The sequence below is a fragment of the Rhinichthys klamathensis genome, unplaced genomic scaffold (assembly GCF_029890125.1).
Source record: "Rhinichthys klamathensis goyatoka isolate OS25496 unplaced genomic scaffold, OSU_Roscu_1.1 h1tg000040l_1, whole genome shotgun sequence".
Lineage (NCBI taxonomy): Eukaryota > Metazoa > Chordata > Actinopteri > Cypriniformes > Leuciscidae > Rhinichthys > Rhinichthys klamathensis.
Window position 1 is genome coordinate 3,305,568 of NW_026606587.1, and position 24,313 is coordinate 3,329,880.

Below are 24,313 nucleotides of genomic sequence, written 5' to 3' on the forward strand. Positions count from 1 at the left end.
GGACTGAGAATCGAAACCTTCCTATAATAAATTGAAATTAAAAGTGGATCCTTGTGTGATCTTGTTCATTACATTTGGACATACATTCTAAGTCAAAGGAACAAGAAACTGCCTTTTGGGAGCAACACCCATCCTTGAGGTTTCTGTACACCCCTATAACCACAATTTCTTGGGAAAGACAGCTATTGTGTTTAAACCAAGTAAAATAAAAAAATAAAAATTAGTGATTTTGCAATACCGACACACATAGAGGCAATCAATCAATCAATCAATAAATCAATCAATCAATCAAACAAATTTAGAAGAATTGAAAATGGTCAAGCAATCTCAATTGGACATCTTGAGATACACTGACCCTGCTGGTTTTACTACATTTTATTTTCATGATGTTGACACTGTCAACAATAATAATCCTAGACATTTAATCCAGTGGGATGGGTTATAACAGTTTAACTATAAGTAGTACCTTTATAAACTAAAATTACTGCGCTAAAGACATTTAAACAAACTGTGACATGTCATGAATATGCATGAACTGTGATGCATTTTATTGCAATGCATTATTTTGTGTATAATACGTTCTTTTCTACACTTTTTTTTATTCTATACTTTTTATATAAAGGAAAGAAAATGTATAGGCATATAAAGTTCTGTATCTTTAGGTTTCTTTCTCTTAATTATGTCTAGATAAGCACTTAGAATTACCATTATGATATGCCATATATAAACTTTGCCATTTATTTTGGTTGTTAAATTCTGTACAGTAAAAGTCCTTTATTTAAGCTTTATATTATTCAACAGTTTTATTCGGAATATTTATCGAGTAATGCTAACTCTTGATTTGTTTAAATATGTATTATTAAATTAATCTCAAAGAAAAAAAACTAGCCAACAGGTTGCTCCAGAAGAGAATTTGTGTCTCCTAAAAGACATTATGAAATGTTCTGACTACAAGCTTGACAACATCAAACTTGAAAATATATTATTTTAATAAAAATTGTTTAAATAAAAAACTACAATAGGACTTCATGTGAAGCACCGATAGTATTCAACTTAATGAATCTGACTTTCCAACAATAGTAAGTGGCTCAATATTTCATTATCAGTAAAAGCATCACGTCTGTGTACAGACAAAAGTGCATTAGGTAAAGGGATGTTTCATACAAAACATTATCCATTAATGAGGTGCTGTACCTTTAAGAGCGGAAACAGCTCCTGTTCGCTCCTCCACCCTCCTCTGTTCAATGACGCTTTACAACATCGCTTTCATCAAACACGACACGAATGAACGCAAGAATCAATTACAGGTAAAAAGCCATAGCATAGATTTCCTTTATCTATGAATTTGCATGTTTATGTTTTAATGCTTAGATTTGTCGTTAATGCGAAACATAGCGGGGCAGTTTCTCACCTGTCTTCTCGACTCCATACATCAACACCTTGTGCTTTTAGCTCAAGGGAGGCTGAAAACAAACGTCTGTCACGAGGCTGACTCCAGCTCCTTTTTCGCCAGCTCCTTATTCATCGAACTATTCGTTCCACCTTAAAAATGTTGGACAGTTGTTAACCCCTCTCTTACTGCGCTCTCGGTGCTTTTGGCCGTATTTTTTAAAGGAACAGTTGTATGTGAATTACAAGCCTGTGGATCGGGCAGCATTTTTCATTTAACAGTGATTTTCATTTAACAGTGAAAATAAATAGCCTATTCCTGAAAAGATCATTTTGTCTGCCTCTATAAATGGTGTAAGCTATGTGGTAAATTATTATTTTATAATTACTAAAAAATTTTTTTAAGTATGGAGAAACGTGACAGTATGTTTCCAACTGAGATTTAATGTAATGTAATTTCTGTTCTTTATTAGAAGTTATCCATTACTCCAGTCTAACATATTTATAATGTATGTATATATATATATATATATATATGTATATATGTGTGTGTGTGTGTGTGTGTGTGTGTGTATACTGGACAAAGCATACTAGAGGTGTCATTACTTTATTATTTCACAAGGTCTCAAAAAACAGGAACGTAGAGGCATAGATTAATTCATTCCTAAATGAAATCTTGCATTACAACATTTTCTTATGTGTTATTGTTGAAATATGGTACCCAGAATATGCCTCCACATGCAACTTTATGTACCGATGTAGCATACTGGAGGTGTCATTACTTTATTATTTCACAAGTTCTCATAAAAACAGGAACGTAGAGGCATAGATGAATTCATTCTTAAATCATATCTTGCATTCCAACATTTTCTGATGTTTTATTATTGAAATATGGTACCCAGAACATGCCCCACCATTGCAACTTTATGTGCCGACATAGCATACTGGAGGTGTCATTACTTTAGTATTTCACAAGTTATCAAAAAAACAGGAACGTAGAGGCATAGATTAATTCATTTTTAAATGAAATCTTGCATTACAACATTTTCCGATGTGTTATGTTTGAAATATGGTACCCAGAACATGCCCCACCATTGCAACTTTATGTGCCGACATAGCATACTGGAGGTGTCATTACTTTAGTATTTCACAAGTTCTCAAAAAAAAACAGGAACGTAGAGGCATAGATTAATTCATTTTTAAATGAAATCTTGCATTACAACATTTTCTGATGTGTTATTATTGAAATATGGTACCCAGAACACGCCCCACCATTGCAACTTTATGTGCCGACAGCATACTGGAGGTGTCATTACTTTATTATTTCACAAGTTCTCAAAAAAACAGGAACGTAGAGGCCTAGATTAATTCATTCTTAAATGAAATCTTGCATTACAACATTTTCTGATGTGTTATTATTGAAATATGGTACCCAGAACACGCCCCACCATTGCAACTTTATGTGCCGACAGCATACTGGAGGTGTCATTACTTTATTATTTCACAAGTTCTCAAAAAAACAGGAACGTAGAGGCCTAGATTAATTCATTCTTAAATGAAATCTTGCATTACAACATTTTCTGATGTGTTATTATTGAAATATGGTACCCAGAACACGCCCCACCATTGCAACTTTATGTGCCGACAGCATACTGGAGGTGTCATTACTTTATTATTTCACAAGTTCTCAAAAAAACGGGAACGTAGAGGCATAGACTAATTCATTTTCTAAATGAAATCTTTTATTACAACATTTTCTGATGTGTTATTATTGAAATATGGTACCCCAAACATGCCCCACCATTGCAACTTTATGTGCCGACATAGCATACTGGAGGTGTCATTACTTTAGTATTTCACAAGTTCTCAAAAAAACAAGCATGTAGAGGCATAGATTAATTTATTCTTAAACGAAATCTTGCATTCCAACATTTTCTGATGTGTTATTATTGAAATATGGTACCCAGAACATGCCCCACACATTGCCACTTTATGTCCCGACATAGCATACTAGAGGTGTCATTACTTTATTATTTCACAAGTTCTCAAAAAAACAGGAACGTAGAGGCATAGATTAATTCATTCTTAAATGAAATCTTGCATTACAACATTTTCTGATGTGTTGTTATTGAAATATGGTTCCCAGTATATGCCACTCAATGCAGCTTTGTGTGCCGACAAAGCATTCTGGAGGTGTCATTACTTTATTATTTCACAAGTTCTCAAAAAAACGGGAACGTAGAGGCATAGATTAATTCATTCTTAAACGAAATACTGCATTACAACATTTTCTGATGTGTTATGTTTGAAATATGGTACCCAGAACATGCAGCTGTATGTGCCGACGAAGCATACTGGAGGTGTCATTACTTTATTATTTCACAAGTTCTCATAAAAACGAGCACGTAGATGTATAGATAAATTCACTCCTAAATGAAATCCTGCATTAAATTTTCTGCTGTGTTATTTGTAATGACACCTCCAGTATGCTTCGTCGGCACACACAGTTGCATGTTCTGGGTACCATATTTCAACAATAACATCAGAAAATGTTGTAATGTGAGATTTCGTTTAAGAATGGATACATCTATAACTCTACGTGCTCGGTTTTTTGAGAACTTTTGAAATAAAATAATGACACCTCCAGTTTGCTTCGTCGGCACGTACAGTTGCATGTTCCGGGTATCATATTACAACAATAACACATCAGAAAATGTTGTAATGCAGGATATCGTTTAAGAATTAATTTATCTATACCTCTACGTGCTCGTTTTCTTGAGAATTTGTGAAAAAATAAAGTAATGACACCTCCAGTATGCGTCGTCGGCACATTATTTCACATTATATTGCATGTTCTTGGTACCATATTTCAACAATAACACATCAGAAAATGTTGGAATGCAAGATTTCATTTAAGAATGAATTAATCTATGCCTCTACGTTCCCGTTTTTTTGAGAACTTGTGAAATAATAAAGTAATGACACCTCCAGTATGCTATGTCGGCAGATAAAGTTGCAATGGTGGGGCATGTTCTGGGTACCATATTTCAATAATAACACATCAGAAAATGTTGGAATGCAAGATTTCATTTAAGAATGAATTAATCTATGCCTCTACGTTCCCGTTTTTTTGAGAACTTGTGAAATAATAAAGTAATGACACCTCCAGTATGCTTTGTCCAGTATACACACACACACACACACACAAATACACACACGTATATATATATATATATATATATATATATATATATATATATATATATATATATATATAGATATATATATATAGATACATACATACATACCTATATACATACATATACTATATACATACATATATATATATATATATATATATATATATATATATGTGTGTGTATGTATATATGTATGTATATACTGTATGTATGTATGTATATATATATACATACATACATATATATATATATATAGGCCTATACATACATATATACATACATACATTATATTAGACTGGAGTAATGGATAACTTCTAATAAAGAACAGAAATTACATTACATTAAATCTCAGTTGGAAACATACTGTCACGTTTCTCCATACTTTAAAAAAAACATTTAGTAATTACAAAATAATAATTTACCACATAGCTTACACCATTTATAGAGGCAGACAAGATGATCTTTTCAGGAATAGGCTATTTATTTTCACTGTTAAATGAAAATCACTGTTAAATGAAAAATGCTGCCCGATCCACACAGGCTTGTAATTCACATACAACTGTTTGTGCAAAAAGCACCGAGAGGGAGGGGTTAACAACCGTCCAACATTTTTAAGGTGGAACGAATAGTTCGACGAATAAGGAGCTGGCGAAAAAGGAGCTGGAGTCAGCCTCGTCAGCTGTCACTGTATAGTTCAATCAAACGATAGAAAATATCGTTGATTCTTAAATGTGAGCTTATTTGACCTCTTTAAAATATCACTACAGACTCAAATACATGTCGAGTTAGATTATTCGTGCTGCGTTTTATGGAGAAAGGTGGTGCATCAACATTTAGCTTGTATTTCATATCAGTTTTTTAAGTAAAGTGAGTTGTAAATTCACTGTACAATGGAGATTTCCAGATAAGGATGACATGTGTGACGTCACCCAGGGCTCGCTCCAGCAGTGAGTCTAGAGAAGCAGCGGATATGATGTGATGTGAACGGGAATCACCATCTGCCATCCGCAGCATCATCTGTGTAAACTGTGGCCTGGTTACATCTCCACATAACTGCTGCTGCATATTATAATTCATTCATTTAATCAAAATGTTGAGGTTTTATTAAGCATTAAACACTATTAAACGTTTATGTTGCATATTCCAAATAATTTATGCCAGGTTAATATGATTGATAACTGAAATTAGTATTCAGTTTAGACTTTTTAGGAATTCTTTCTGTACCATATATATGGCTGCGTTTTTTGGCTACCTGCAAAAGGTATTGTCACTAACTTAATACATAGGGTCAATTATATACATTATGGCATAAAAACAAATATTACGGCTCAATTATAGTACAAATAATACCAAGGTCCTCTATTGCCTACCTATTGAGACCAGGGGAAAGGAAGCCCATTCATTAAAATTATGTACCATGATTTGTAGTGATGGCCCTGTGACTGTGTGTAAATTATGCACAACATTTCATAACACAATAAATGCATGTTGTATAATTGACTGGTCTCTATGTTATATTACACAGCTCTCTGCTCTGTACTTTCATAGTAGATTTGTATGTAATAAAATTTACTGGAAGCTGCTGGATGTAAATTCTTCATATTCAATCAATGTTTTCAGATAGATATCTGATAACTACAGGATACAAAGGGACTAAACCCATCACTAGGCCTAGAATATAATGTTATGAAATATATAAAATGTCCAATAATAAGATTTCATCACCACACTTTAAATATATAAATTTGGCCTAAACAATCATTACTTTTTTGACCTTTTGACATTTTTCTGACATTTATGACTGCTTTTCAGTATAGTATATTTATTCATGTTTATTTTCATTTCAGGTTTGTAAGGCCTGTTTGACCTTGAAAACTATGGACCAGGTGTGACCTTGGCGTATTTCATATCATCTCTTTTACCAACTCTACGTTCTCTATCAAGATGGCATCATGTGTTTCTGGATGCTCTTCAGTGATGAGGTTCTGTCAGAAGCTCAACAGGCTAAAGACGCTGGAGGATGACGTAATGGCAACATCACTGAAGCGTTGTCTGACCACAGTGGACCTCGCTCTGCTTGGTGTCGGTGGAATGGTGGGTTCAGGCCTGTATGTTCTCACAGGAACTGTTGCTAAAGACACTGCAGGACCAGCTGTCGTGGTGTCGTTCCTCATAGCAGGAGTCGCGTCTCTCATGGCAGCGCTGTGCTATGCTGAGTTTGGCGCCCGTGTACCAAAGACAGGCTCCGCCTACATGTTTACTTACGTTTCTGTTGGGGAAATCTGGGCGTTCCTGATTGGTTGGAATGTCATTTTGGAGTATATGATTGGAGGGGCTGCAGTAGCTCGTGCATGGAGTGGCTATCTAGACTCTATTTTCAATCACCGCATCCAGAACTTCACTGAAAGTCATGTGATGCGTTGGGACGTGCCCTTCATTACTCATTACCCAGACCTCTTAGCGGCCTCCATCCTTCTAGTGGCTTCATTTTTCATCTAATTTGGTGTTCGTGTCTCATCTTGGCTCAACCACATCTTTTCGGCCATCAGTATGGTAGTCATTGCCTTTATCTTGGTGTTTGGCTTTGTACTGGCCGACCCAGTCAACTGGAGCGCTCGGGAGGGAGGCTTTGCCCCGTTTGGATTTTCGGGTATTATGGCAGGAACTGCAACATGCTTCTATGCCTTTGTTGGCTTTGACGTGATAGCGGCTTCCAGTGAAGAAGCCAGTAATCCTCAGAAGGCTATTCCTATAGCGACTGCCATCTCATTGGGCCTGGCGGCCACAGCGTACGTCCTGGTGTCCACAGTTCTTACATTGATGGTTCCATGGCATACACTCGACCCAAACTCCGCTCTGTCAGATGCGTTCTTCAGACGGGGATACAGCTGGGCCGGGTTCATCGTGGCTGTGGGTTCCATCTGTGGTGAGTATGAGTTAGTGGTTGACATAGGATTTTCAATGGCCGGTGTTGATATATAGTGGGCAGGGTGGTTGATTTAATATAAATATAATTAAATGAAAACAAAAGATGTACAAAAAAATTCATTTAATAACCACTTCTTTAACGCAATAATTATTCATTCACAAAAAATGTTTAGGTAATAGTGGCCAATCATATGAGCAAATTATTCGGTCTTGTTGAAAACTGTCTTGTTGAGGCAACATCACATCACTTTTCTGATGCGCTTTTAGGAATGTATTCAATAAAAAACCATCCTGGTTTGTTTGCATGTCACCTTACTGATTAAAAAAAATGATTACCTCCTTTAAAAATTTACATATTTTTTATGGCCTTGTATATAATACATTTATATTTTTATACAGCTAGGATGCACTAAAATAATCAAAAGTGGCCTTTATAATGTTACCAAAAATGTCTAATTCAAGTAAATGCTGTTCTTTTGAACTTTCTATTCATCACGGCATCAAAGTATAACAAAAATATTAAGCAGCACAACTGTTTTCAACTTTGAAAATAATAATAAATGATTCTTGAGCACCAAATAAGCATATTATTAGATTTCTGAAGGATCATGTGACTGAAGACTGGAGTAATAATGCTGAAAATTCAGCTTTGCAGTGAATATACAGTCTTGCAGTTTAAAATATAGGCTACTGACTTAGAAAACAGTTATTTTAAATTGTAATAATATTTCACAATATTAATGTTTTTACTGTCTTTTTGATCAAATAAATGCAGCTTGGTGAGCAGAAGAAACTTTTAAAAACAAAAAAATCTTACTGACCTTAAACTTTTGAAAGTGTGTGTAGAGATCCATAGTGTATGTAGAGATCCATACTGATGTTCATTTGGTCACATTGACGTAAAATATATATTTTTCTTTTTATTTAAGTTTTTTATTTATTTTTGGAAGACATGACTGAACTTTATAGCAGTCTCTATTATTGTTATGTTGATATATATGAAGAAATATGGAGTTATACTGTTTCCTATCTTGTCTAATTAAAACTGTCTAATCTCTTTCATCTAGCCATGAACACTGTGTTGCTCAGCAACCTCTTCTCTCTCCCGCGGATTGTGTATGCCATGGCGGAGGACGGCCTCTTCTTCTCTGTCTTTTCTCGTGTCAACCCTGTAACCAAAGTCCCGGTGATCGCCATTCTTGTTTTTGGCAGCCTTATGGCATTTCTTGCCCTCATCTTTGATCTAGAAGCACTAGTCCAGTTCCTCTCTATCGGCACTCTGCTTGCTTACACTTTTGTAGCGGCCAGCATCATCGTGCTCCGCTACCAACAGGATAAATGTACTGGAAGCTCCGGAGGAATCAAGACCGATGCTTCATCCACACCTTCACTGAACCAGTCAGGGCAGCAGCTGGATCCATCTGTGGCAGTGAACGAGACCCAGACCTTTGCACAGGACAGCGGAGAGCCGAAGGAGTATGAGTCATTCTCTGATAAACTTCAGCTGGTGGAGAGGCAGAAGGCGATGAAGGAGAGACGCGCTGCTGGGACACTGAAGGCTCGCTGGGAACCGTATCTGGGCCGTATACTGGGGGACTGTGAGCCGGGGGAGGTGGTGGCGTTCTCTGTGCTGGCTCTGATGGTCAGTGCAGTCTCTTTAAGTGCTGTGTTGGTGTTTGGGAGTAACCAGCTGCATCTGCCTGTGTGGAGCTTCACCCTTCTGCTGGTCATCTTCAGTCTGGTCTTCCTGCTCAGTCTGGCTCTCATCTGGGTCCATGAACAGCAGCCCAATAACAAGACCTTTCAGGTTAGTTACAAATACTGCAGTAATGAGGTAAATGGACATCTGGTAAGACAAAACCACAGATATTATACAGTTAAAGGGTTAGTTTACCAAAAAAATAAAACTCTGTCATCAATTACTCAGTGTCATGTCATTCAAAAACCATAAGATTTTCATTCATCTTTAGAACACAAATGAAGTCATTTTGAATAAATTGTGAGAGATTTCTGTTCCTCCATTGAAAGTCTGTTCTCCCAAAACTCTGATGTTCAACAAGTTCATAAAGAGATAGTAAAATAAATCCATATGAATTTAATTTAGGATTGTATTCACATATTGATCAGGGAAAATATTCACATATCGATCAGCAAACATGCATAGAGCATTCTCTTTATGAACTAAGTTTTGGGTGATTAGACCTTTCATGGAGGGACAGAAATTTCTCAGATTTCCTTAATTGGAACAAAATAAGTAATTGATGATAGAATTAAATTTTTGGTTGAATTATCACTTTTACAAAATGTATTGCTCACATGATTAGTTGAATTTAGTGTATTACTGAAGCAAATATGTTTTTATGCACACACATATTTGTCCTGTGTGGAAGCCTAAATCATATGTTACAATTGCTTATACTGTACAGTTGTGGTCATAAGTTTATATACACCTTGCAAAATCTGCAAAATGTTAACTGACTGAGCTTTTGAACTCAAATGTGTAATGAGTGACAACCGATAAGTACTAAGAGCATTTAGGAGTGAACTGAGGATATTGATATCTGATATAAAATCATGCAAAAAAAAATCAGTCTAAAGATGTAAATAGATTTCAGCATTGTTTAAAGCAGCACTAGGTAACTTTTCAACCTTCATAATATATTTCCAAGTCTCTTGTGATGGTACATCGACTTACAATAGGTTGAATGACACGTCTGCCATAGCCTGACGGGGTCTGTAGCGTTTTTAATCGTACTTTTAAACTTCGGGTTTCGTGTAGTAACCGGCGAACAAAGAGAACTACAAAATTCGACTGCTTTACGGCATATACGTCACTTCCCCCACTTACTCAAATTCTTACACGAGAGCCCAAGAAGCGTTTTTTTTTTACCTCTGTATGTTGTCATGGCCGAAGCAGCAAGTAAAACCAAGAAGCCAAAGGTTTTGTCGGAGGACAGTCGAGAAAAAGGGAGAGTGACAAAATAAAAGGCTGGACGAGGATCAATATTGGTCCAGTGTTCGCTCGCTGGCGTGAGCTAAAGGAGGAGGAGGGGTGCATGCCCGATGCTGGCCGTCAACAAATAAATAAATCAGTAAGCCTATGTCTTAACGGTGTGTACAAGTTTGGTAGGGGCTACATTCTTGCAAGTAAATAATACATGATTAGACGGACAAAATAATCTTTCAGGATAACTATGTCTGCAGGCTGATAGTCATGTTTGTTATTTATTTTTCTGGTGAAAGTGTCTTGCCTCAGGCTATAATGCAAATACATTTTTACAAATTTGCAGATTCATCTATGGTAGCTTGATATTATAATATTGACGATATGGCTATTACCTATCACACAAACATTGAATTGAATTAGCATATCTATTATGTAAAACAGTAGCCAATAGGCTACTATAAAGACGCTGGCTTGTAAACGTGAGCTACGCGATCTTTTGGCGTTATATGCCAATGTACCTGGGATGAAGACATTTCACACGCAACGCTGGCAGTCTGCCCAAGATGTGAGAACTCCTTCTGCAGAGTTCGGGGGTATCGCTTGTCAACATGCACGCTTGTATGGGATCAAATTCCCGCCAAATGTATTGCGGCCACGGATCAAAATATAATACGCGTGAATCAAAAATTGACAAACATGAATAAAAACTTTAAACACATTAAAAAATATTTTTCACAAAACTTTAACTTGTGTTCATGCTTTCTTTAAAATGATGTTTTCCTTGGTTTTATTACTGTACTTTGCGCTCTCTTTCATTTTCTGCTCATAATTTATTTTTTTGTATGCTTGTGCTGTTTTTCTCTTCGCTCTTCTTTCCATGTTCTGCGCTTGCTCTTCCAAATGTTGCAGTTCGAGTTTCATGTAAATTAGGGTGGGCTTAAGCGTCACCATTGGTCCACTAGTTCTAGATTGACAGCTCCTCCTCTTGCCAATCTAACGAAGAGGGGAGTTGACGTCACTCCAATGCGACTCACGCTACTGATGCTCACTCGTAGCTACAGGTGAAGAAGATAACCACCAGCTCAGCTGGCAAAAATCTTTCCGTGGCAGGACACCGTTAAACTGTATGTGTGCCTGCAACTCGACCTGTTACATCTACCTGGCGATCCGTTATCGTTAAATTCGTCACCCTAACGACGACAACCTGTTGTGTCGTCAGTTGACAGTTGTGCCTGTCTGACGATCCATCATATTCACCTTTAATGCCCTGGCCTTACTTCTGGACCTGGCACTGTGAGCGTCGATCTCCTGCGAGCCACACAACAGTGTTTCATTAAAGAATTCCTGATTTGAACGAGAAGTTTGAATGATTGACTCACTCATAAAGATAGTAACTTTCCACCACCTACTGGCCGTTTTACTTTCATATTTAATCTATGACATGGAAGGGCAATGTCGGTCCTGGGTGCAGAGTTTAGCTCCTCCAACCCTAATCTAACACACCTGAACCAGCTAATCATCATCTTAAGGATTATTAATACTGCTGCTAGGTTTTTATCGGAGTTGACGCTAAACTCTGCAGGACAGCGGCACTCCAGAAACGACGTTACCTATCCCTGATCTTTTCAATAATTTTCAGGTTGCTGTATTAAAAATTGAAGCTATATTTAAAACAATCCTAAAGTAATATGCAATTATGTAGCTAAATGAACACAATAACTAGGCTATAATAAATCACTGCATATCAAATCCACCTGGTTTCTGTAATCTCTGTAGGCTACACTATAATTTTCATTCATATTTTGTCAAATATTTCAGGGCGTATTTAACTGTAACGGATCACCATGGCTGTGTTTTTTTTTTTTCTTTTACAAAGGCTACAGGTTTATTTAAAATTTTAATGGAATTTTTTTGTTCTTTTGTTTTACATACTCTGAACTGTACCACAAATGCCTTTGTATTTGTCTTGCACTTTTTGCACTGCACTCAAAAAAATGATTCATTGGATGAACTCAATTTAGTTGTGGGCAGGATTTCCATCCAATAAATATATGTAGTCCCAACTCAAACTGAGTACATCCATTCAACAGAATGTAAATCAGTCAGCCTAACTCATTTGTATCAAATAGATGCAAAATAATATAAACGAGTGAGGCTAACTTATTTTTATCAAATACTTACAACAGTATGTAATTGAGTTAGCCTAACTAACTTTTACCAAATACAGCTGAAATAAAATAACTACATTAACTAAATGAAATTGATTTACATTTTTCCAACTCAAACTTACATAATTATTGGAAAACAAATTATTATCATCAATTAAATATATAAATAATTTTTCATTTGACCCATTCACATACACGAGACAAACCAAAATTTATGTTTTTTATTTTATTTTATTGAAATACATTTACATTTGAACTTCATTTACTTAGAGCCCCTTCACTCAAAAATGTTTTTCTTCCTGTTGGATGTTTAATGTTCGGATCACATAAATCCCCATGACTGTGGTTGCTAGGTCCCTTTCTGCATCCTCGGTCGCCGGTGCCTGAACACCACAAACACAGAAAACACAGCAAGTGTTTAATAAAGATGGACAGAGAAATAAGAGGACATAAAGTGATGCAGGGTTCCACAGGTGATGGCGACAGACATAAAAATACATCTAGAAAACATTTGTCCATTATCAACAGCACAACTTCATCCCCCAGGCCAACAGAACTCTAAACAACCTCCCCACTCCAAGCGCAGACACACTCACACACCCCCCTAAACTCAAAAACATGTACGATCACTTGTCTACACCAGTACATAAGAACACCTCTGTAGGGCTCTGTCAATATAGTGTGTAATGAGAGAAGTAAGAAGGAGTAACAGTTCAACACTACATGACAAACATATTGTGATGAATTTACCAGATATTCTTTGAAGAAGGTGTCTGGATCTTCATTGAGGTAGATGATGAGGCATCTCAGGATACACTCCCTCCTGGTGTTGATGTTGTCACGCTGAAGCAGGGGTGAAAAATTAGACCCAATTTAGCCAAATGTGGTTGTTATGGTGACACAGGGAAGGATCAGGTTGTCTAATTAAGATCAGAGGGTAATTTCAGTCTGAACAGGATGCCTAACCCCTAAATGCCCCCAACAAGCAAGTTGGTAGTTTTCTTGCATGTTTTACATTGGTGTGTGAGTATTACCCCTTTCCCACAAGGCAGAGCTGGTGCTGGTTCGGAGCCAGAGCCTAGTTTCAATTCGGTTCTTTGTTTTTCCACACGCAAAGCACCAGCTCCGAACCAGGAAAACTGGTTCTTAAGTAGCACCAAATCATTGCTGGTCTAGAACAGAGCCAAGTAAGAACCGCTTGCGTCAGGGGCTGGGGGCGGGGTTACCGTGACCAACAAGACGAATAGAAACTTGTGACCGCCATTTTTAAATAGCAGCTAGTCGAGCTAATAGCAGCTTGATTATAATATCTGTCTATGTAAGTTACGGCGAGCTGCACGAACGCGTTGGATTCCGATGTATTTTTGCAAACCCATGAGCATCCATAGTAACGCAACGTCCGTTATTGTTGATGGCTTGTTCGAGATGCATCGGAGCAGCGCGGACCGATCGGAGCTGCGGGAGTGTTTGGAGATCATACGACTCCTTGTGCTTTTGGATCGCTTTTGCAGTGCTTTGATGTCATGCGGCGATCGATCTGCGAGAAGCCGATGCATCTCGAACAAGCCTGGCGTGTTTGGCGCTACCGCACTAGCGTTGCTGGGCAACATGAGACGTATGCAGTGACGTAAGAGCTGGCTCTGTTGTGGCTCTCTAGCCGGTGGAAAGACAAACCGGTTCTTAGTAAGCTCTCATTCCTGCGTAATAATCAAGAAACTTTACTGCCGTACCATGAGTGCAGCAGGCGTAATGATATGACACAGCGCCTGAAAATAGGCTTCCTTCCGTCAACATAACGGAACTATTTTCAGGCGCTGTGTCATATCATTACGCCTGCTGCACTCAAGGTACGGCAGTAAAGTTTCTTGATTATTACGCAGGAATGAGAGTATAGTTCTTAGCCATATCAGCCTAGAAAATCGCTACTTTACATTTTCCGTCGGTCTTAGTGCACGATGTAACTACAGAAGAGTCAAGTTTTTAATAGGAAAAATATCGAAACACTTTGGTCATTTTTTTTTTGAGAAATGCTAATGGTCTTGTCCACTTCAATGATGTATGCTAAGCTATGCTAAAAGTGGTACCGCCAGAACCGGAGATCGGCTGAATGTATTCAAAAACGGTAAAACTCAACAGTTTAACTCTGGGGAGTTGTAAAATGAGCCTATTTCCAAAAAAAGTGGAGTATCCCTTTAAATAAGCAACTATGCACAATAAAACCTTACAATAACCACCCCAATACATGCAAAGGGATCTTAGATGCATTTCGACTAACCGAATCTGAGATAGACAGGACTTCCTTAATCCTCTGCCCCTTCACTCCTCCTTTGCTTTTGAAGATCTGCATCAGCTTGTTTGAGAAGTGGTCCAGCTGTGACATGAACTTTGACTGCAGTGGCTTGGTGGTGATCCTCAAACTCTGCATTTACCTGAAAAATAAACAAAATGCAGTCATTAAAATGTGTTAATTACCACCATCACATGACAATGATGCAAATAATTTTGTGCTAGCATTGAGCAAGTAATGTTAGTCTTATACCTACCATTAATAGGAGGTTGCCACAAACTGCTTTTCAACTTAAACTGCAAAAGATGAGATGCATATATTAGAGGTGTGAGCAATGGAGGAAATACTCTCCAATAAAGTAATTATTAATTATAGTCAAACACGTTAGTACATAGGTTTATATTGTAGGTTGAAGTAGAGCACCTATTAAAGGGGAAATGAAGCAGTCAATCAAGTTTACCTGATTTACAAGATGGATTTCCATTATAAACAACAATTAAATAAGAAACATGACAAATGTAAACATATAAAAGAAAAAAGAAAAACAGTTATATCTTTTGCGGCCAGGGCGCCGCCATTGTGCAGTATTCTATCCTGTGACGTCACGGGGTTGGTTGGCTTTAAAGGCTCTGGGCTGAGTTCAGTAAAACGCAGTGAAAGACATAAAACTTAACATTAAAACTACGCATAAAAAGCGTTCATCTGCTATCATATTATCATTTCAAACCTCTCATACATGTTTGCATCACACTGGCTCGTTAACAAATGCATGTTATTATTTTTTTATAGTGTTATACATTTCTTACAGATTATCACGATGATCATTGCGTTTGTCTTACCGAATGTGGTATCTTCCTGTCAGCAATTACATTTCTTCTATAAGCTTTTTTTTTAATTAATGCCGACAGTAAAAGGTTGCCAGATATAGCTACGAAAAACAAGCAAAAATGTAATATAAAAATATATAATAATCCGAAAGAAGTTGAAAGCTTGTGTTTGGAAATAAGACTAATATATCACGAACCATAACATGCAACTTCACACCTTAATAACTTCCTAAAGTGTGACATTAAATCAGAAAAACGAGTCCAGAAGACTACTGCCACGGTGTGCCACCTTTCCATTAGGTGGATCTGGCAACACGGAGGCTGCACCCGCGCCCTCACAACGCGCTCTCAAGCCCGTTCACTGCGCTAGCTTCTCACAGCTAAATGGATTGCAAACATTCATATGAGGTGGTTTAAACGGCTAATTAATCATTCAGAGAGCTTGACATTTTATTTTTGAATGTAAAAAAATTACCGAGGTCCGAACCTCTGTGGCCTCATAGCTGGCTACGGCTATGTCCACCACCGGCTGTCCGACATAGCGACGTACCACTGCTCGGTTCCCACGCCGTATCGGCTCAAATGCATAAGCAATGGGACGCACGGACTCAACAGGTCTTTCAACTTTGTCTTCCACCATTTCAAATCGAGTATTGAGTCCGATCCAGGAACGCTTCACTCACCAACGGAGCCAAGTTCAGCCAACCAACCCCGTTACGTAGGCTGTGACGTTGTAACACTTTTCAATTTTCTTTGTTGTCAACAGGTGTGTCACTATAAACGCACAAGGGGATCTTTTTAGAATGAAATCAATAATCAGAAAAATCATATACTTCAATCATAACACATTCTTGATGTTTTCCTTTATCAAATAACCATGCTCAAGCACAAATGCATGGAAATTAATGACCCACACCGTACCAAAACAAATCTTCAGACGGCGCTGAAAATCATTCAAAGGAAAAACCCATATCAACCCGTTCATTTGCTTGACGCGCTGAGCGCCATATAAACAAAAAAAAAACCCGTGCGTGTAACCCCACACTTTCCCCACTGTCCCAGTCCATAAACTTAACCCGAAAAGATTTTCAGGCTGGCCCAAGATCGCGCTACAGTCTTTCCAACCAAGATACAGTCAGTTCGCGAGACATAATCCTCTGTTGGCTGCGTGACAAAAAACGTAATCCACAACAAGGAAAAAATAGAGCGTTGAGTCTCTCGTGTTCCACTCCAATAAAAAGAATGAGTCAGATCTCACCAGCTCTGTCGATCTTCGGGCAATGTTTACTCACACAGTTTCTCAAACTTGGGTTCAAGCATGTCCTTCTGCTGGAAACGCATCCCCGAGTAAACAGTCCAGGTGGTTAACATATTTTTTGTCCCATTAAAGCCATCTCTTGACGTATCGGTTGAAAAAATTCTCAAACCCTAAGGAAACCCAGCTTTAACTCTGTGACGCTGAAGTTAACAAAACTGGCGCGCCTCTCTCTTCAAAACACATCACCACCATTAAAAAAGCTTAGGTGCGCCTTGTCCCGTAATCAAGGCCATCCGCAACCTTAAAGGGATATCCCCCATTATTACCAAAATACACAGTAGACACTTAGTATATTAACCAGGAATACATACGAACCATATACATGACATCCATCATTCATCATACATGAACATTACTCATAACCCATGTAATACGTTCTATGACACCATAACAGTTAATATTTTAAAGACACCTTTACATTAATGTGATAATGTTACAACGTCACTCCAAAATGGCGACTCACAAGCTAGATAGCTTGCTAGAAATTACTAAATTAATTTGGTCATATCTGTGGTTTTAACAACTTTTTTAAAATAAAAATTTAGGCAAAGTGATTTTTCTAATATATGTAGTTACTACCAGTGCCGAAACATGGACGTTTCATTTCCCCTTAAATATGAATTATTTTTAAGTTAACATGCAATACAGATACAGATTTAACTAACGTTACTGTGACTGTAAAAAATCTTAAAATTAAATAAAACCACTTTTCCTAAAGTAAAACAGTCTTCTTTTCAATTAGTGATATATGCATTCTTTAGAACTACTTGCATACATTATTCTTTCAAGCAGACATATTTATTTGTATGAATTAAATATAAATGAATACTTATTAAAGCTATTAACAAACAGTGAATGCTTTTTTCTTTTGTTGCTTGATCAAAATGAAGGACACAGACCGCATTAAGTTTATTACCCACTGTCACTTTAAGACATCGGATCCAATTGCACTGATGCACATCCGATACACTCACAACCGTTTAAGACATAACCAACCAATGTATAACCAACATGAATACTCTCCAAAACGGACATTTAGACATAATGCTATGTGTATTTGTCCATTCAGACGCGAAAGAGAGCTCAGTTTAGGACTCGCGCGCTGTGTCTCTATGTGTATGGCTGCACGCTTGTGTGTGCGTGCAGAAAACCGTACTGAATAGAGCTCTTTTTTGCGTCGTCACTCTTATTCAGATCTATATGTCTGCCCTACTCATTCTCCCAGACGTTTTCACTTTTTTTTTTTTTTTTTAGTTTTATGAGACCGCTGTGTAACGATCAGCAAATTACAGTACACATGTGCGCATCTAACACAAACGCAGGACATCAGTTCTGACTGAATCGCTTCCCAAATAGTCACTATTTAACATTTTCGTCTAGTTTTTATTAGTTGACGAAAATGTCAATAGATTTTCGTCATTCAAAACTAGGTTTTATTTAGTTATCTCGTTTTCGTCTGTGAAAAAATGTCGATGACGAAAATAATGACAAATACACTGGCCGCCATTAATGACACATGGCAGAAAAAACGCAGCTAACATTACCCAGTGTGTAGCCCGGTCTCGGCAGGCCGCCACAACTAGTCCACCTATACAGCCTAAATGCATAAATACTGAACGAGCCATAGATATTTAAACTAACGTTAACGTTGAGGTATTGACCGCTTCGGTCCTTGGCTGCTAACGCTTGTCGCCGCCATGTTAGACACACACACACAACAGAAATTCGGCATCTCTTCTTTTACTTTTATTTGTCAACAGGCCAGTTTTGCCCCGTCCAAAATTGCGGCGACGAAGAGCAACACATAAGTTAACCAAAGCAGTCAACGTGACTAACGTTAAAAGTACAAAGGTAGCACTAACGTTAGCTAGCCACCATAAGTTAACGTTAGCCAGCCAACTCCCTTAAACTTTGAAGAGTGAAATTAGGCTCGATTTTAACTGTTGCACACATTTCGGTCAATATTACCGTATTAACGATATTTGACAGTAAGATTCTAATCAGCTACAACAAATGAATACTTACCTACTTTTATGTAGTCTCGACCACCAAACGTTGCCCTGGCGTTGCACCCAGAGGATGGAGAGATGGGCGAAAAGAGCGCGCTGTCCCGCACATGCGCAAAGGGCGGTCCCGTATGACACTTTTTTTTGGCGATCCAACGTAAATCAATCTCATAGGTGGAGCTATTAATACATTTTTAGTTAAACCACTTAAATATATATACATTTGATCTTAAATAGATATATTTAAATAAAGCTAATTATATTTAAATGTGTCACCTCTAAGAAGGACTTGAATCATTTTTTTTGAGTGTGTATGCCTTGTCTGTAATGGAACTAAATAATATATATATATATATATATATATATATATATATATATATATATATATATATATATATATATATATATATATATATATATATATACAGCCTACCTTTATTTTTATATATATATATATATATATATATATATATATATAAAGGTAGGCTGTGTGTAGCGTTGAAAGGTCAAAGTCCTAAATTCTTCAGACGGGTAAAATGGCCGTTTTTAACTTAATTTTTGCAAAGAAATGTAGTGTTTCAAAACTGCATGATGTTTTAGAGCTGCCTTAGCATATTAACATCATGAGCCAAGTATTGTTTAACACCAATTACCAGTGTGCGCATTAAAATGTCGGCTACCTCAAAAAAGAGGAATTTAATTATTTGTATATGTCCAGTTCAGATAGCTTTACTGCTTAAAAGTCCTAAGTTTAAAATAAACTGATGTGACGTCTTCCTCTGTAAGAGTGAGCATCAGTAGCGTGAGTCGCATTGGAGTGACGTCAACTCCCCTCTTCGTTAGATTGGCTAGAGGAGGAGCTGTCAATCTAGAACTAGTGGACCAATGGTGACGCTTAAGCCCACCCTAATTTACATGAAACTCGAACTGCAACATTTGGAAGAGCAAGCGCAGAACATGGAAAGAAGAGCGAAGAGAAAAACAGCACAAGCATACAAAAAAATAAATTATGAGCAGAAAATGAAAGAGAGCGCAAAGTACAGTAATAAAACCAAGGAAAACATCATTTTAAAGAAAGCATGAACACAAGTTAAAGTTTTGTGAAAAATATTTTTTAATGTGTTTAAAGTTTTTATTCATGCTTGTCAATTTTTGATTCACGCTTATTATATTTTGATCCGTGGCCGCAATACATTTGGCGGGAATTTGATCATACGCTTGTATCCCCTGGTGTAACCATGACAGATTTTACGACAGTAGTAGAAGACAATACTGTTTCCCAACTGTAGGGGGACCCCGAGAGAAAAATTTCAAAAGTTACCTAATGCTGATTTAAGGGCTGCAGAGTGGACAAAATTGTCATGAAAAACTAAAATACTATATTATTACTGTAAGTGGACCTCAAAATCTAAAACCAAAACTGCATTCAAGGTTGCAAGATATGTCCCCAATCCATTAACCACCAGCAGAAACACAAAACATTACATTACAAAAACACAAAAACAGCTCTGAGGCACATCCAGTCTACAGCTCTTTAAAAGTGTAGTGTCAGCTCTATCCTTAAACAAAAGTGACTACCACTGTGTACAATCTGGAAAAATGAGTAGATCTGTAGATCTCTAAATCTGTAGATCTGTATGGAGTAATAATTGCTACCAATGAATTCATTTTAAATTTTGCCACAGGTTATACTGGACACCAAAGAAGCATTTCCTCATTAAACTATCTCCAAATCCCCACTGCAGTTGTTGTCCTTTTGACAAACAGTTGTGCATGTGTCAGCTCAGGGTTTTTTGTTTTGTTTTTTGTTTTCATGTGAAGAATCTGGACAATCTGTAAGAGACCTTCTTCATAAAACAAATACAGAACAGCTGATCACACAACGCTATCTCACGACCAATTCGTACGAATTCATACGAATTTTAATTCGAGTGATTAAAAGGTGGCTAATTGGTACGATTTGTCTAAACCCACGTGATGAGTAGGTTTAGGGGCGGGGTCAGGGGTAGGTCATTCGTACGAATTCATACGAATTTGGTAACTCGTAAAATATGTACGATTTAGCAAAAATCGTACGAATTCGTACGAGTGAGGTCGTATGAATTCGTACGAATTAGCCACCTCGTCAAATTTGTACGAATTGCCGTGAGATCGGGCTGGATCACAAATAATAATGCAGTTTTTCTGAATTGCTAAAACACTAAACCCCATTCTCTGAACTAAATTCTCAATAGCCTAAACCAAATAGTCAAATACATCCCTCTTTTTGTAAAACATTAACCTGTTAACCGTTGCCAGAGCGCCGGCGCACTGAAGCGTTTTTTTAGTTGTAGCAACATTGAGAATGTACCAAACACGAGGGAAGCGTTCGTACATAATCAAACACAAGGGGCTGCATATTCCAAATTATCCCTGAGGCTATGAGCCAAGAAGACCTTTTGTTGCTTAACTAAAGGAAGAATGTTGTCAATGTTTTATAATTTGGCAAGAACAGATCTGTTCAGAAATATTGAAACAAGAGGCCCTAACAAGGAGTCACCTGACCCCTGCGACTAAACAGACTGAACCATTCAGGATCCCGAGCTAGTTTTCCCCTCATCAATTATTATAACTCCTTAAGGCTGAAAAAGTGGACTTGCATACAAAATACCCTTTGTCTTGAAGACAATTATGCGAACTAAACTCTCACGTGGTACACACCACGGATGTGACAGATGCGGACCATAAGGATACACACACACACATAAGGACTTTCCTCCAATTCTCCAATACCAATAAAACTCATCCCAGGACAATTCTCGATGGACTTTGATTATATGTTGTTTCTACAATATATGTGTGTGTGTCTCTCATATGCTTAAATGCCATACAATTCATAATTGTTATACATATTAGGTGTGTGAGTGAAATTGTGCGTGTTTCCTATCATTATGCTCGTATGTTTTTAATTCAAAAGATGGCTTGATTGAAATCTGTGTAAAAATGTTTATGTTCTTATAATTGTAATAATGTCTAAACTGTCGCCTCTTGTTCTCTCTGCTAAGGCCTGCAGAACAATGAGACCACAGATGACACATGATTCCCGTTGAGAGGAAGGGGGGGGGGGGGGGCTGGGGGGGGGGTAGAAAAGACCCCCTTCTCAAATAATCATATAGTATCTTATTGTCCGAATTCCAAATTCCTCCTGGAGGCGGGATAAACATTTTTGAGTTTAAAACCTTAGACCCGAACACAGAAAATCCGCTCTTGCTCTCTGCTCTCTCTGAACTCTCTGGTCTTGCTCTCTTGTGATCCTCTCTCTTGTGATGCGCTCTTGCGCTCTTGTGATGCGCTCTGAACGCTCTCGGGAAAAGCTCTCTGGACTCGCTCTCTAAGCTCTTGTGATGCCCGACGATGGTAGTAACCATGTAGACGCAGAGACAAATGACCCAAATCAAGATATGGGTTAAAACAGATTTAATTGAAGCCATCTCGTCACACTTTCCTTTCTTTTCTTAGTTTGTTTCTTTTCCGTTAAAAGTCTCGGTTCTAAGTTAAGTGTTGCTGCAAAGTTTCGTTTTAACGTTTCAACTGCAAAACCAGCTTTCAACTTCAAAGACTTTCATTCATCCGCGCCAACACACCACGTGATTGGCCGCCCCAAGACATCTATCCAGGCACGAGACAGCCAGCCAACCAACGGACCGGGAAACCCCCTTTACGACAAAAAGGAGAATCCCCAAAGCAACGCAAAGGACAAGCAAGTAACGCCTCCAGACTCTTAACTGGTGTTTAATATAAAATTGAATCACCCGCCTAAGAAACGATAAAAGGGTGAAATTAATTATTGATGCTTCGTTCAGGTTGTGTCTTATAAGTGCATAGAATCTTGGGAATCTCACCATCTAACTCCTAAAACTCATTCTTCCTCACTCTCTGTCTTTCTTCAACTTGTATGAATGCGTGTGCGTGTGTTTGTGTTAGATATTTGTTTTGTGTGTTAGTCATAGGCTTATAATCAATAAAGTATTGTTTGTATTTGAAAAGAGATGCATTACTTGTGTTATGTGCTTACCGATTTATTGTCTTGAACTTCGATCTAAGTTACCTATGCTTTGACCCTTGATTTATTTCTTAATTTAGCTGTTAGCTGGGAATTAGTCTTTCTTGGCCAAGAAGATATTATATTTCCTAGAATTAATAATTGTTTATGCTTTCCGTTCATTGGATGAACTGATAAACTGATCATACTATTGATTTTGCTACAGTAAATTCTGAAAATAATTCAATTATTAATTATTGATCATAATCCGTTATGAATAATAATTAATTATATTTATACGTGCGTGCAATCGCTACATTATTTATGGTGGAGAAAAATGCGGGAAGTTTAACCTAAATTGTAAGCATATACGAAGTAATTTATCTTTTCATATTGTGCGGATGCGAGATCCGAACCTGCGAAAGTCTGTGTGTGACGGATGGAGAGCGCGCAGCGCGCGCCCTGTTTGAATGAATCTGCTGCTTGAGAGACGCACCCCAGAAAGAGCTGTTAATCTGTCTGCCTCCATATATGTTATTTTTCAACTGCAGTAAAATAACCCAAGATATAAAATATCACACAACAATAAGGTGAGAATTGAGCGTGTTCCTCAATTTCTGAAATACCTTGATTATAGCTTACTGACGTCTGCGTGTTCCAGCGTCTGTCAAAGCTATACATGTGTGTGTATCAGCCAGAGAGCTTAACAAAATTATACTGCAGTAATTAAAATAACTATATAAGAACGAATATTCTCCTCACAGAGCGATGAGCGTGTTCCTCATCTAACGTTATATATTTTTATCCGACTCACAGTGCGTGTTCCACTGCGACCCGTGATAAACATAGAAGCAGTTATATTTATCTGATTGTCAATGCGTGTCCCATTGCAATCCCAGTAATAAACAGCTGTTTGTCTATGTTTGCTTGTATGTTGGTGTCTGTTCAATGAATTCTCGTGTAAACACTGCGTGTGTCCGAATGTAGTTGAATAAGAGTTATTTTTATTGTGTTCAAGTAAAGCTTGACGTTGAAACTAACCAACAGTGAAGAGCCCTGTTGTTCGTGTGCTCAGATAAACTTGCACAGAGACGATCTGCCGAGGTCGTCATCGTTCCATCTATTATAACGCAAAGCTGTCGCTTGCTTAAAGTTAATATCACTCCTAATAAACTGAGTGAACCCCACGTCGTAAAACCAGCTAAAGCTACGAGTGGTGTAT

General features: G+C 37.6%; 1 protein-coding gene and 1 long non-coding RNA gene across 2 annotated transcripts in view; one reads left to right on the forward strand and one right to left on the reverse strand.

Annotated features, from left to right (window-relative positions):
* Positions 1-1,200: 1,200 nt before the first annotated feature.
* The window catches only part of slc7a4 (solute carrier family 7 member 4), a 113,164-nt gene continuing 90,051 nt past the window's right edge, over positions 1,201-24,313 (forward strand). The window contains exon 1 of the mRNA XM_056246617.1: positions 1,201-1,307. The gene's annotated coding sequence lies outside the window, so the exon portion shown is untranslated. The remainder of the gene's footprint in view (positions 1,308-24,313) is intronic.
* LOC130081914 (uncharacterized) lies at positions 12,949-15,260 on the reverse strand. Its single transcript, XR_008806726.1, has 3 exons — positions 15,176-15,260; positions 13,383-13,475; positions 12,949-13,015 (listed from the first exon to the last, which is right to left on the reverse strand). It is a non-coding gene; the product is annotated as an uncharacterized LOC130081914 (long non-coding RNA).